Below are 16,501 nucleotides of genomic sequence, written 5' to 3'. Positions count from 1 at the left end.
GGGAAAGATTATTGCTGCCGCACCAGTTCATCAGATTCTCTATCTCATTCCTGTACTGTCTCACCATTGTCTCGTCACTGTCACTGTCTCATCAATACAGAAAGAGGCCACTCAGCCCATCAAGCCAGCACTGACGACAATCCCACCCAAGCCCTATCACCATAACCCCATGTATTTACCCAGCTAATCCTCCTGACACTAAGGGGCAATTTAGCATGGCCAATCAACCTAACCCGCACATCTTTGGACTGTGGGAGGAAAACAGAGCACCCAAAGGAAACCCATGCAGACACGGGATGAACGTGCAAACTCCACACAGACCCATAGCCAGAATCGAACCTGGGTCCCTGGCGCTGTGAGGCAGCAGTGCTAACCACTGTGCCACTGTGTCGCCCTATTGTTATGAGCAAGGCCAGAATTACTATCAGTTAAAAGGTTGGTGAGTTACTGTTTGTTTCTGGTGGAATTATAATTCTTCCCATGCCCTCCTGGCAATTGAACATCCAATTTTGGTTTCTCCTTGTATTGGTCATCCATTTTGGACCTAAAAATGATAGAACATTTGTAAATTGTAGATGTAAAGCTGGAAATAGTGGAAGTCCAAAATAATGTCCAGGAACATGGACTATTAAAATGTCATATCGGGAATAATCAAAACATTTAATGAAATATTGGCCTTTAGCTCCTCAAAGCCCTTGTTAAATCACACCAATGTGAGCAGTTCCGAGAAGTGTATAGTGGAAGAATGTGTAATGTAGATTTGTCAGACTGATACCCGGGCTTCAGGAGTTAAATTACAAAGAGAGATTACACAAAACAGCATTTTATTGTCTGAAATTTAAGAAGTTAATGAGTGCTTTTACTGCCATTTTCAAGATATTAAAGAAATGGATAGGGTGGAATCCACCTACACTTCCTCCTGGGCTTATATAGAGAAAGGTTACTGTAGATCATGGCGTATCAGTTAAGCTTTGAAAAATCCTTCCAAAAACGGGGGCCAACATATACGCAGAACATAAAATGGGAATCACCCGTGTTGGTGCATTTTGAAATGTAAAAAAATGTGTTAATTTGAATTATGTCAATGTGTGACATTTTATTCAATGAAATAATTCTACAAGAAGAGCCTCACCCACAGTGATAACATTTAGAAACTGCCTACCTCATTGTCTTTGGCATCTGATGCAAACAATTCATCAAATTCCTCCTGAGTCACTTTGACTGTGATATTATCAGAAAGATCCCTCTCTGGATCAGATGTGGCGTTTTTCATTTGATAATTATCCCTCCACAAGAAATCATCATTTTCTTCCATTGAATTGGGTATTCTGGCCGGAACCTTATCACCGTTCACGCCAGTGGGATTTTCCCATCCCGCCGCAGTGAACCGAGATTTGGCTGGCTGCCAAATTCGCTGACCTCGCTGCAGCGGGAGCGTGGCATGAACAGCGGGTAAGGTTGTGCCCTCTGTGTTTTTTGAACGATCTGATGACAGTTTGTGTATTAATAGCACCCTGTAATGTGATGACGAAATCACGTGGAATATCAAATGGGGCAGCGTGCACATTTCCACACTGTAATGGTTTATATTCTCCATCGCCATCCCGTTGGCCATGCAGCCTTGTGCCAGTGTGAATCCTGTCTTCTCCTGTCCTGTGGTTTGTACTAACACTGTTTTCAAACCTCTCCACTCCACAGGTTTGGTTGCCGGGCATGTCGAAATTCACAAACGTTTCATCCATGGTGCCAATGTGACTTTTTGTTGCTGTCTGATGATCAATCGCTGCAAAGTGGCAATATTGTTATCGCGGTGGCTTTTAGCCCCTGAGTGATCTTGGTCTTCTGCAGCAATAGACACGTCTGTTCCACAAAGTGGCTACACCAACTAGTTGTTGCTCTGAAATCTTTGCGGGTTTCAGTCACTTATCCCTGTATACGTACTGCATTCCTGATGGCAATGTGAATATTCTGATGGTTTCTGAGGACTCATTGCAATATTTGGTTCTCACGGTCTGGCCAGTGGCTATTCCCTGTTCTGGTGGTGGACTTGGTCTGGGGCACCTTCTCCAGGCAGATTCCTCCTTCTTCCATTCTCCCGCCAGTTTTTCACTAACACCGCATTTCCTTGATGCAGTTGTTTGATGAGTTAGCAAACATTATATCCTTTAGCTTGGAACTAGCTTTGAATGTCAATCTTTTTTGCAGGAGGATCCATTTCTGTTCATCAGTTATAGAATCATGGAATTCCTATGGTGCAGAAGGAAGCCATTTGACCCATTGAGTCTGCACCAACCATAATCCCACCCGGACCCTATCCCCATAACCCCGCATATTTACCTGCTAATTCCTCTGACACTAAGAGACAATTAATCATGGCCAATCAACCTAACTTGCATATCTTTAGACCGTGGGAGGAAACTGGAGCACCCGGAGGAAACCCACACAGACACGGGGAGAACATGCAAATGTGGAATTTAACCCGGCGCTGTGAGGCAGTAGTGCTAACCACTCTGCCATCGTGCCACCCGTACAGTCACCATGTACATTCTGCTCTGTGAGGCCGTGTTGTAAATCCCCGTGCAACTTCTTGGCAACACAGTCTGTAGCTGCCTGATCCCCATGCAGTGATACATATAACCCTAAACATGCATATCGGGGCTGATAAATTGAGGCCAACTCCTCAAGTGAATTTAGCCCTAAACGTACATTTATTGGCTGAAAAATGGCAGGGGAGGTTGAATTACACGCTGAGTATAGGCCTAAACCTGCATTTTGGTGCTGGGAAAATGGGGTACTCTTATACACCAGGTCGATTTATACATTGCAATGTAAGGAATTTCTGCTGGTTTGAGGAGTCCGGGACCTGGGGCTGTCATCAAAAAATTCGAGGCAGACTTTTCAGCAGTGAAATTTGGATGTGCTTCTGCACACAGAGAGTGGTAGAAATTCCAGAATCTCATCCATAATCAGCAGCTGATGCCAGGCCACATTATGAAAGGATACTGAAGGCTATAAGCAGGCAGAACTTATTGAATAACAGAACAGGTTCAATGGATTAAATGGTCTCTTCCTGTTCCTATGTTCCTCAGCTCTGTCCTTTATTTCAGTACATTGCCAATTCACAAGTGACCCCTGGCACAAAATGTCGCTGGCACATATTGGCGAGTGAAGACCCAATTATGCAAGTCTTACAAGTAGGCAATGAAGTTACTGTGAAAATCCCCCAGTCACCACACTCTGGCGCCTGCTCAGGTACACTGAGGGAGAATTTAGCACGGCCAATGCGGATTGTGGGAAGAAACTGGAGCAGCTGGAGGAAACCCACGCAGACACGGGGAGAACGTGCAAACTCCACACAGACAGTCACTCAAGCAGGAACCCGGGTCCCTGGCGCTGTGAGGCAGCAGCGCTAACCACTGTGCCACCATGCCACCCGGCCACCCTACCTGCTGCCCTTGTATTCCGGTGAGGCAGGGCCAATTTCCAGCCAGTACCTGCAGGGTGATGGGGCTCTGAGATAGAGAATGTAAAGAGTGGGTAGCAGTCTCCCCTTGGTTTCCACTTTCTCATCACCTGTCTCTCTAGCTGAGGGAGGGTTTGTGCTGTAGGATCAGAATGTACCCGGGACATTCCTCAAGCTTTCTCCAAGTGTGCGTCTTGATATAGATGTGAATTCCTCTCATTCCATTGAAGTGGCAAGGAGTTGTCGTGATGCAATCTCCTTACATCGTCTCCAGCTGCATTCATCACTGCAAGTTCATCTGGATATGGCTGTTGTCATGGCAACCTGCTGGTGACAAAGCATGGGTGGGTCAATCTCAATAAATCTTTGAAAGGATTTAGTAATGGAATCTTCACCTTTTTGTATTGCAGTGAAGCTGCTGTTATTGTATCTGTCGCACGTTGAGTGGAACCTGTCCCTTGCTGCTGCTAAATGCACAACAGCAGCTATGTGAGCAAGCCGTGTGTCTCGGTGACGGATTTCCCACTCAGTCAATGCTTGACCTCAGCAACACTGTCACTCCCAGAGCTGGAGTGGGAGCCACTCTCCCTTTGCCATGATCCGTGTGGCAGGCAGGTGAAATTCAAAATAAACCTCACCCTGAGTGAATGTTCCGACTCCCTCCTCTTCATCACCTTTCACAATATTAGATCATAACTCCCTCAGTCCCCGGCGTCAGATTTGGGGGATTACCCCAATGATGCGCTGCGGGATCCCGGTGTAACAGGCAACTGTCCAGAAGCGCTAACTTTCCCTGAACAATATCGCCGGGCTAGGAATCATCCCACAGAAGCGAATTAAATCGTTAACTTTGGACGGTTCTGCCAGTTTTACTCTGATAGTTACTGTGAAAGAGTTAGAAGGAAAAAATTACTTCTAACTCCAGAGTAGCTACCTAAACCCTCAGCCAGACCCTGTCTCGCAGGGAAACCCCCCAACCCCCAGGCCCCCATGGGACTTCCCACAGTGCCCCACACCCGTTTGTACCCTCTGGGCCGACAACCCTCACCAACCAGACCCCCAGCAAACCCAAACCCCCCCAACACCCTCCCCACCACTGACACTGGATCCACCCCCCACCAACCCAACCCCCCCACTACCAAACCAACGCTCCGCTAACCCAGCGCACCCCCTCTCACTAACCCAACCCCACCAATTTCCAACCAGACCCCCCACAAATCCAACCCCACCACTGCCCCAAGCCCATTGCTGTCCCGAAGCCCTGCCCAATCGATCCAACCCCCCCCCCCAATAACCTGACACCCCCTCAATAACCCCAGCCCCCTCGCTAACCCGACACCCCCTCGCTAACCTGACACCCCCTCACAATCCCGACCCTCCCTCGACCCCCTTGATAACCCGACCCCCCTCACTAACCCGACACCCTCTCGATAACCCGACCCCCCCTCGCTAACCCGACCCCACCTTGCTAACCCGACCCCCCCTTGCTAACCCGACCCCCGCTTGCTAAACCGATCCCCCCCTCGCTAACCTGACTCCCCCTCACTAACCTGACCCCCCCTCACTATCCCGACCCCCCTTTGATCCCCTTGATAACCCGAACCCCCCTCACTAACCCGACACCCCCTCAATTACCCGATCCCCCCCCTCGCTAACCCAACACCGCCTCGCTAACCCGGCACCCCCTCGCTAACCCGACATCCTCTCGCTAATCTGATCCCCCCTCGCTAACCCTCCCCTCCCCTTGCTAACCCAACATCCTCTCGCTAACCCAACCCTCCCTTACTAACCCGACATCCCCTTGCTAACCCGACACCCCCTCACTAACACAACACCCCCTCACTAACCCAACACCCCCTCACTAACCCAACACCCCCTCACTAACACAACACCCCCTCACTAACCCAACACCCCCTTGCCAACCCAACCCATTCTGTACTGACCCGACTCCCTCCCATCGGCCTGACTCCATTTTCTCACCATCAAATTTCTCCTTAATTTTCTTAATTCCTGGGAATTCAAAGGTAATCCCAGGATATTGATGTTCGGGGGGAATTCAGCGATGGCAATATGTGTCAAGGGGAGATGGCCCCAATCATTTGTTTGGGGTATAAGTTTGCTACTTATCAGCCCAAATTAAGTTGTCCAGGTCAAGTTGCGTGCTGTGTTCAGTCCAGACAATCTCAACCTATTGGACTGTGGAGTGTATTAAAGTTGTAGCCAATCCTATCCTCCTCAAATGTCCTTGTTTGCACACTTCCCATCCTGGGTTACTTGAAAAAAATAATGGATTTGTATTTATATAGCATCTTATCACATCTATCAACATGTCCCAAAGCATTCTATTACAATGGATAACATCTTGAATTGTAGCCACTTATTATGTGTCCAGTGATTAAGATAGAAATCTCAGCTTGAATGTTCCTGTGTCAGTCTAAGATGCTAAACTCAAATATAGCCACTTCCAGGCTGGGAGATTACACAGAGAGTCTGAGCAGATTATTGAACTAGGGCCACATAGAATCATAGAATCTACAGTGCAGAAGGCGGCCATTGGCCCATTGACCTTCACTGACAACAGTCCCACCCAGGTCCCATCCCCGTAATCCCACATATTTACCCTCCTAATCCTCTTGACATTAAGGGGCAATTTATCATGGCCAATCAACCTAACCTGCATATCTTTGGACTGTGGGAGGAAACCGGAGCACTCGGAGGAAATCCACGCAGACCCGGGGAGAACATGCAGACTCCACACAGTCACCCGAGGCCGGAATTGAATCTGGCTCCCTGGCGCAGTGAGGCAGCAGTGCTAACCACTGTGCCACCGTGCTGCCCCAGATCATGGCTCCAACACAACTTGACCTCACCCCAATGTTCCCACATGTCACCCTGCAGTAAGAGTCAATTGGAATCTCTCCCACTCCCTAACCCGAGAGCCTCGAGGCCAACTCTGGACCTGCCGCCAAGTTTTTGCATGGTCCTGGCACCAGAATAGGCAATCCTAACTGCAGACTGGGTAAGAGGAATACAGCTGGCAATGCGATCCTGTCATTGTGTCATGCTACACCTATCATTCAGCACACTGGTACAATCATTAAATCAAGACAAAACTCCCCTTTAAGCAGTGAGTAAGTACTTATGGTGCCCAGATTCAGAAGGTGCTTATACATCTGAGATGTGTCATCGCATTCTGAGGTGTGGCCATGACTGATGCATTTAATCATGCATAAACTGTCTTAATATTGTAGCTGTGATTACATCAGTGAATGGAAACTTTTAGAATAATACCTACTCCTAGCTCAATGTAACAAACTAGACAGCCAGGTTAATTTCTGTCAGCCACGACACAAGTCAGTCTCTGGGTGTCCAGTGTTGATGTGAGGTTACCACCTCAGAATGGATGTTTTATAAATATATATTTTTTACTGCATTATGTGAGTGATCTATATTTCACCCCTGGTTCAATGCGGAATATGCAGAACATATTTCGACTGTAACCTCTCCAATGGCAGGCATGGAGGAATACCTCATGTTAGCTTACTTTGCACACTGCAGATGCATTGATTGTGGCACAATGATCGATTCAGTTGGAGAGCAAACAATGTTATAAGAACATAAGAACATAAGAAATAGGAGCAGGAGTAGGCCATCTAGCTCCTCGAGCCTGCCCCGCCATTCAATAAGATCATGGCTGATCTGAAGTGGTTTAGTTCCACTTACCCGCCCGCTCCTCATAACCCTTAATTCCCTTATTGATCAGAAATTTATCTACCTGTGACTTAAACATATTTAACGAGGTAGCCTCCACTGCTTCAATGGGCAGAGAATTCCAGAGATCCACTACCCTCTGAGAGAAGAAGCTCCTCCTCAACTCTGTTCTAAACTGACTCCCCCTTATTTTGAGGCTGTGTCCTCTAGTTCTTGTTTCCTTTCTAAGTGGAAAGAATCTCTCTGCCTGTACCCTGTCTAGCCCCTTCATTATCTTATATGTCTCTATAAGATCTCCCCTCAGTCTTCTAAACTCCGAGTACAGACCCAATCTACTCAATCTCTCCTGTTGAGTAGATGTTGTTGTGTAAAACCCCGCATACTCTCAACCAATGACAAACGGATAACTGGATTAGCAGAGAAACAGGTTAAGGCAGGCGGCGGGTTCAGTAAGAGGCAGACACAGGTAGAAACATGTAGCTGTGACCAGGCACAGGTTGAGACAGGGGTGAACGGACAGTTAAAGACAATCAGGCAGAAAAGAACATAGAATCAGACAGCTATTGTAACAAATAAAATGCTGGAAATTCTCAACATGTCAGGCAGCATCTGTGAAGAGAGAGAGAGGGAGAGACAATGTTAATGTTTCAGGTCATCCGAACTGGAGAAAGTTAGAAATGCAGTAGGTTTTATGTCGGAGGGTGTGGAAAAGATAAAGAGGGGAAGTCTGTGATAGAGCGGGAGGGAGATATTGGCCACGATTCTCTGGCCTCTTCTCAGCACTTTTCTTGCAGCAGGAGGCAGGACGTCACTTGCCGGTGATTTCTGGTCCCGCCGCTGTCAACAGGAATTCCCATAGAAGCCACACCACACTGCCAGGAAACACATGGCAGGGGGTGCGTCGCTGGCAGGACCAGAAAATTCCACCGGCATGAACTGCTGGAGAATTATGTCGATTAAATGACGAAAGAATTGGTAGGGCAGAGCCGAATAGTAATGGATAAAGGAGTGAAAGATAGGCCCAGAGATGATGTGAATGGCAGAATATGTCAGTAAAATGAAGGAGATTGTCATCGATTTCAGGCAGCGTAGTGGAGAACATGCTGGTTCGGTGCTTTGGCCATGCTAAATTTTCCCTCAGTGTACCCAAACAGGCACTGGAGTGTGGTGACTGGGGGATTTTCACAGTAACTTAATCGCAGTGTTAATGTAAGCCTACTTATGACACTATTAAATAAACTTGATTACTTAGTGGATAGCTGAGAAATACAGATCAGTGAATGTCCACGATTAACTGCCCAGTTGTGTTGATCCCATTCCAGCTGAACAGGAATGATACAATGATCCTCAGGAAATGTTGGGGCACGGATTGAGATATTCTGATTGTGATCCAACCACGCCTGGAGGCAGATTAGGGTGAACATTGTGTGAAACAGAAGTTGATGTTTTCGAAGAGCTTCCCATGCCACTAATATCCACAGGAGTTATTCCAATTTTGCAGCTGTTAACACTGAGTTAGCCAGTCAGCAATATTATGGAAGAAGATCAGGATACACCTTTAGCTATATTTTTTCTTATCTGCAATCCCCCCAAACTCATATAGAGCAGCCCAGTTCCTGCCAAGGTTAGAATCAATCATAGAATCATAGAATCCCTACAGTGCAGAAAGAGGCCATATGGCCCATCGAGTCTGTACCGACCACAATCCCACCCAGGTCCCTACATATTTACTGGCTAATCCCTCTAACCTACGCATCTCAGGACATTAAGGGACAATTTTAGCACGGCCAATCAACCCAACCCGCACATCTTTGGACTGTGGGAGGAAACCGGAGCACCCGGAGGAAACCCACGCAGACACGAGGAGAATGTGCAAACTCCACACAGACAGTGACCCAAGCTGGGAATCGAACCCAGGTCCCTGGAGCCGTGAAGCAGCAGTGCTAACCACTGTGCTACCGTGCCGCCCCAAAGCTATATCTAAAAATCATGACAGGCCCAGATGATCAGAGGTTGGTGATGATGGTGGTGTCTACACATCCCGCTGCCTCGGAGAAGGAGCCAGCATAATCAAAGACCCCGCACACCCTGGACATACTCTCTTCCACCTTCTTCTGTCGGGAAAAAGATATAAAAGCCTGAGATCACGTGCAAACTGACTCAAAAACAGCTTCTTCCCTGCTGCCATCAGACTTTTGAATGGACCTACCTTGCACTAAGTTGATCTTTCGCTACAGCCTAGCTATGACTGTAACACTACATTCTGCACCCTCTCCTTTCCTTCTCTATGAATCGTTTGCTTTGTCTGCACAGCGCACAAGAAACAATACTTTTCACAATATACCAAAAATGTGACAATAATAAATCAAATCAAAATTTAACCTGAGGATCACCGCAGATTGAGCAGGCAGGGCCTTCATGAATAAGCTCAGCTGGTATAGGAATTGAACCCACACTGTTGGCGTTGCACTGTATCATGAACCAGCCAACTGAGCTAATCAATGCCCCCCCCCCCCAGCTATGTAGACCAAGCCTAACACAGAAGCTGGGAGTTTCAGGTAGCTTGAATTCTGTTAAAGTTTAAAGTTTATTTATTTAGTTACTTACTAGTGTCACAAGTAGGCTTACATTAACACTGCAATGAAGTTACTGTGAAAACTCCCCCTGTCGCCACACTGCTGCCCCTGTTCGGGTACACTGAGGGAGAATTTAGCATGGCCAATGCACCTAACCAGCACGTCTTTTAGACTGTGGGAGGAAACTGGAGCACCAGGAGGAAACCCATGCGGACATGGGGAGAACATGCAGACTCCGCACAGACAGTGAGCCAAGCCATGAATCAAACTCAGGTCCCTGGTGTTGTGAGGCAGCAGTGCTAACCACTGTACCACCGTGCCATTCTGTTAGAAGGTTGGTGTTGAAATTGTACACACGCTGCCTGCATTGCAGACCATGTTTGTACCAACACATCTGCTCACGGCAGCATTAGATTGTCTGCTTTGTAATGAAACATTGACAGAATTTAAAGGGATCTAGCCACAGACGGACAAAAGACAAGCAGATAACTTTCAAAATCAATGTAAGGCAATGCGAATGTGTACCGGAAATCTGAATGTGATACAACCATCATTAGGTAATAATAAGAGCATTTGTAAAAGATTGCTCACCATTTACTCAACAAATGGAGTTATCTGTTTCTGTGTTGCTCAGTGAGTATTTTACACCCATTAAGCTTGAGCACAGAATGAAGCTCACAGCGTGAAGCTCCTATCAATGGGTAAATCTCCTTTTAGACTGTCAAATAATCGCCATTGTAATTTGAGACTTCTGACCTTCAGCCTCACTTTATTTACAGTCCTCGGAAGAAACTGGATGTATTTTTGTTGTTTAGTTTATATCTGCGTATTTTCATAGAATCATAGGTGCAGAAAATGTTGCTTTGTATTCCTCCTTTTCACCTCCCTCATCCTTCTGCAACTTTTCTGGGACACACCAATGTCACCCAAGAAATGTAGCTGGAAAGAGTCGAATGTGGTAGATTGCGATGTCAGTTGGCTATTTGGTGGCATGTTTGCGTTGCCTTGGGGCACTGAGGAGGAAACGTCTCAAAGTATTTGATCTTCTCAGGAAGGTGAGTCTTGATGACGTGCCTCCCTCAGGGGGTGGCCCAGGCAGAAGGCTTGATACAGTGCTTACCATGGCGAACAGGGAGTGGCTTTATGGCCTTTTTCTTATCCAAAACTCCCTTCCATTCTTATGCACGGGGAGCAAAAAGGTTTTCTGAAAGATAGAAATAATTCTGGATGGAAAAAAAATGAACGTTTGAGAAAGAGGAATAATTGTTGGAGATGAGAGCCTGAGTTAAGGTGAGGCAAAGCGGGAGGAGCGTGTGTGAGAGAGAAAGGAGCAGCTTGAGTTTTGATGTACTCATGCATTCTTCAGCTCCTTAGTGATTGGCAAATTTGTTTTGAATTCCGGAATGATACAGAGTCTCGGCTGAGGCTGGATCGTACCCGGGAAATAAAGGCTTTTATTAGCAACAAGAATAGAGCACACTGCTTAACAATACAATCCCAGACTAAAGGGTCACTAGGAAGTGCAGTGACCTTTATACTCCTATAGGAAGGCGGAGCCAACCGGAGTGTACCACAGAACAATGCCAACAGGTGGAACACCCCAACCCTAACCCCAACAGTAACAAGAGTAACATATGTACAAGTACCCATAGTGATAACCATCTATGGTTCAGTACCCATAGTGGTAACCATCTATTCAAGGCTCCAGCCATTGCTTTGATAGAAGCCTGGTCAAAGGGGGTTTCTGATAAGACCATAAGACCATAAGACATAGGAGCAGAATTAGGCCACTCGGCCCATCGAGTCTGCTCCGCCATTCAATCATGGCTGATATTTTTCTCATCCCCATTCTCCTGCCTTTTCCCCATACCCCCTGATCCTTTTATTAATCAAGAACCTATCTATCTCTGTCTTAAAGACACTCAATGACCTGGCCTCCACAGCCTTCTGCGGCAAAGCGTTCCACAGATTCATCACTCTCTGGCTGAAGAAATTCCTCCTCATCTCTGTTTTAAAGGATCGTCCCTTCAGCCTGAAGTTGTGCCCTCTGATTCTAGTTTGTCCTACCAGTGGAAACATCCTCTCCACATCCACTCTATCCAGGCCTCGCAGTATCCTGTAAGTTTCAATAAGATCCCCCCTCATCCTTCTAAACTCCAACGAGTACAGACCCAGAGTCCTCAAGTGATTTATCCACCTTCAGACCTTTCAGTTTCCCTTCTGCTAACGTTAAGTTGGCCAATCAGGAGAAACCTCAAGGGAATTCTCGGCACGGGTCAGCACCTGTGGAAGATGAGGAAGAAGTGAAAAGAATCTTGAACCTTGTGGAGTAAACAGTCAGTAGCTGCCTGTTAACAGTGCAAAATGACCAGATCATGAATATGTTTTATTCATTTACTGGTCCCCTCCAATCTGACTGAAATACCACAGCTATCAGATGAAGATTATTACATTAGCATCACAAGTGTATGATGCGCGATTAATTCACTCGGGAGGCTGGATCGTACCCGGGAAATAAAGGCTTTTATTAGCAACAAGAATAGAGCATACTGTTTAACAATACAATCCCAGACTAAAGGGTCACTAGGAAGTGCAGTGACCTTTATACTCCTATAGGAAGGCGGAGCCAACCGGAGTGTACTACAGAACAATGCCAACAGGTGGAACACCCCAACCCTAACCCCAACAGTAACAAGAGTAACATATGTACAAGTACCCATAGTGATAACCATCTATGGTTCAGTACCCATAGTGGTAACCATCTATGGTTCACCACAGTGTACAAAACACTGAGGTGTAGATACTGGTAATCTAACAATGGGATCATAGAGTCATTGAGGTTACAGCATGGAAACAGGCCCTTTGGCCCAACTTGTCCATGCACCCCTTTTTTTTAACCACTAAGCTAGTCCCAATTGTCCACGTTTGGCCCATATCCCCCTATACCCATCTTGTCCATATAATTGTCTAAATGCTTTTTAAAAGACAAAATTGTACTTGCCTCTCCTACTGCCACTGGCAACCCATTCCAGACACTCACCACCCTCTGTGTGAAACAATTGCCCCCCTGGACCCTTTTGTATCTCTCCCCTGTCACCTTAAACTTATTCTCTGTAGTCTTAGATTCCCCTACCTTTGGGAAAAGATGTTGACTTTCTGTTCCTCATATGACAAGTTCTTCATTGCAGGAATCATTCTTGTGAACCTCCTCTGGACCCTTTCCAAGGCCAGCACATCCTTCCTCAGATATGGGACTCAAAACTGCTCACAATACCCCAAATGGGGTCTGACCAGAGCCTTATACAGCTGCAAAAGTATATCCTTGCTCTTGTATTCTAGCCCTGTCAACATGACTGCTGTGGAGATGCCGGTGTTGGACTGGGGTAAACACAGTAAGAAGTCTCACAACACCAGGTTAAAGTCCAACAGGTTTATTTGTTAGCAAAATCCACTAGCTTTCGGAGCGCTGCTCCTTCGTCAGGTGAGTGGGAGTTCTGTTCACAAACAGGGCATATAAAGACACAAACTCAATTTACAGAATAATGGTTGGAATGCGGGTCTTTACAGGTAATCAAGTCTTAAAGATACAGACAATGTGAGTGGAGAGAGCATTAAGCACAGGTAATTTTGAGTCGCTGAGCAGAGATGATAGCCAAGCTCCGCACATATGAGGACGGCCTCAACCAGGATCTTGGGTTCATGTCACACTATCTGTAATCCCCACGACTTGCCTGGGCTTGCAAAATCTCACTAACTGTCCTGGCTGGAGACAATACACATCTCTTTAACCTGTGCTCCCAGTTTCCCAATGCCTCAGATTTAAAATTTTGTGTTAACATCCATTCCTGGCTGCTTTTCCAAGACCCTGCAGCACCTCACCACTTCTCTACCCCTGTAAGATTCTTTTAAGAAGTTACCACTTTAGTTTTTGGTGATCCCTCCTAATACCCCCATTTTTGGCTCAGTGTTCTTTCTGAATGATGTCTGTGAAAATCCATGGGTCATTTTTCTAATTTAAAGGTGCAAAAACAGATAGAAGTTAATAAACACGAGCTTTGTTAATGCTGCATCCTATGTGGAAAGCTATTGGAGAGGTTATGATATCAGAGCATTCCTACATTGTCTGGGGACTGTTTCCTTCAGTTAGGAGCTGGGACTGAATGTGTAATGTGTTATGGTTCAGGTTAGAAAGTCCAAAGTGTTTTATGGAGCTCGCCTGAATGATAAGTTTTGCACCTTGAATTTGACTAGGATAAGCATGAGATGTTCCACTTCAGGTGCAATTCAAAAGACCCACTAGGGGGCTTTTATCAAACAAAATTTATTTAAGAATATAGTTAACATGTATGGAAAGAAAATTATCAATAAATTTTATCAATTTTTTCAGATGCACTATAGAAAGCATTCTTTCTGGGTGTATTACAGCTTGGTGTGGCTCTGCCCCAGACCACAAGGAACTACAAAAGGTTTTGAATGTTGCCCAATCCATCACGCAAACCAGCCTCCCATCCATTGACTCTGTCTACATTTCCCGCTGCCTCGGCAAAGCAGCCACATAATTAAGGTCCCCACACACCCCGGACATTCTCTCTTCCACCTTCTTCCATCAGAAAAAAGATACAAAAGTCTGAGATCATGTACCAACCGACTCACAAACAGCTTCTTCCCTGCTGCTGTCAGACTTTTGAATGGACTTGCCTTGCATTAAGTTGATCTTTCTCTGCACCCTAGCTATGACTGTAACACTACATTCTGCACTCTCTCCTTTCCTTCTCAATGAACAGTATTCTTTGTCTGTATAGCGTGCAAGAAACAATACTTTTCACAGTATGTTAATACATGTGACAATAATAAATCAAATCAAATCAAAAACAAAACAACCTCTGTAATGTATAACCCTCAACAAAGATATCTAATTTATTCCAATCAAACCGAAACCCTTGCCATTTACTAAACTCTTTAAACAGGTTCAATACAGCAAAGACTACTGCCCATCAGTTCTTAGCACTGCTGCTTCACAGTGCCAGGAACCCAGGTTCGATTCCTGGTTTAGGTCACTGTCCGTGTGGAGTTTGTATGTTCTCCCTGTGTCTGTGTGGGTTTCCTTGGGTGCTTCGGTTTCTTCTCACATTCTGAAAGACGTGCTGGTTAGGTGCATTGACCCGAAAGGGGCACCGGACTGTGGCAACTAGGGAAATTTCACAGTAGCTTCGTTGCAGTGTTAATGTAAGTCTTACTTGTGACTAATAAATAAACTTTACTTTTCACGTGATAATGGAAATTGAGTCTTTTGGTTGAAGTCTGCAGTTCTCTAGATTCACTCCAAACATTTTGAAGACGCGGTAGCTTCCCAAAACACCAGAGAGACTCTGGTCTAGCCTCCAACAACAGCAGATTTTCACCCTTCAGGAAATCAACAGAATTTCCACAGGAAAAACAGGGAGAGAGAGAGAGAGAGAGACGTCTCTTTCAGCTTGATGCTTCTTCTAAAACAAAACTCTAACCCACAGCCAAACAGAAAATGAAACTTTAAACTCACTGAAAGAAAACTGTCCAAAAACACATGACCATCCTTCTAACAATGCAGGATCGATAAAGTAATCCCAGAGTAAACACAAAAAACCCCATTTAAGCCACTTAAGTAGCAATAAAAGGACATTTCCTGTTAAGCCGGCAACAATGACATCACTGAAGCTGTGAGAGCTGCAGAGATCATGATTTTAAAAAACCTTTTCTTGTGACTAATGTCACAAATGTAACAAGAAGCATTATAATTTAGGTTGCTACAGTGAAATTAATATATCACAGATTGTTATACCATCTGAATGCTCCAACTTCACCAGAGTTTCCTTTACATGACTAAGAATATCAAGACCAAAAATAATTGAAGAAGACCCTATTTACCATAGAAAGCCATAGAAACCCTACAGTGCAGAAGGAGGCCATTCGGCCCATCGAGTCTGCACCGACCACAATCCCACCCAGGCCCTCCCCCCACATATTTTACCCGCTAATCCCTCTAACCTATGCATCTCAGGACTCTAAGGGGCAATTTTTAACCTGGCCAATCAACCTAACCGCATATCTTTGGACTGTGGGAGGAAACCGGAGCACCCGGAGGAAACCCACGCAGACACGAGGAGAATGTGCAAACTCCACACAGACAGTGACCCAAGACGGGAATCGAACCCAGGTCCCTGGAGCTGTGAAGCAGCAGTGCTAACCACTGTGCTACCGTACTCTATCAAGTACTTCATCACTCTTCATTTAACAATTGTTTATTCTGAGCATAAAGAACCTGAAGCAAAGCTATGAGTGTGTTCCTATTCTAGTACTCTATGAGACCCATTCCCACAGTGGCTGCAGCAAGGGAGGTCCGAGAAAGGCCCAAACTTTACTTGTGGACTCTGGGGATGGCTATTCTGGGCATCCTTGAGTAACTGGCCATAGAGGGCCCAGCTGCAGAGTTCAGTGTCTCATAGGATCTGTACAATGCGGAAGGAGGCCATTTGGCCCATCAAGTCTGCACCGACTCTCCGACGGAACATCCCACCTAGACCAGATCCACGTAACCCCACTAATCCCCCTTGGGTCACTGTCGGTGTGGAGTCTGCACGTTCTCCCGTGTCTGCATGTGTTTCCTCCGGATGCTCTGGTTTCTTCCCACAGTCCGAGAGACAAAGCACACGGTACATAGAGAAGGAAAGGAGAGAGTGCAGAATGTAGTGTTACAGTCATAGCTAGGCTGTAG

The sequence above is a fragment of the Mustelus asterias genome, chromosome 12 (genome assembly GCF_964213995.1).
Source record: "Mustelus asterias chromosome 12, sMusAst1.hap1.1, whole genome shotgun sequence".
NCBI classification, from domain to species: domain Eukaryota; kingdom Metazoa; phylum Chordata; class Chondrichthyes; order Carcharhiniformes; family Triakidae; genus Mustelus; species Mustelus asterias.
This window is presented reverse-complemented; position numbering follows the sequence as displayed.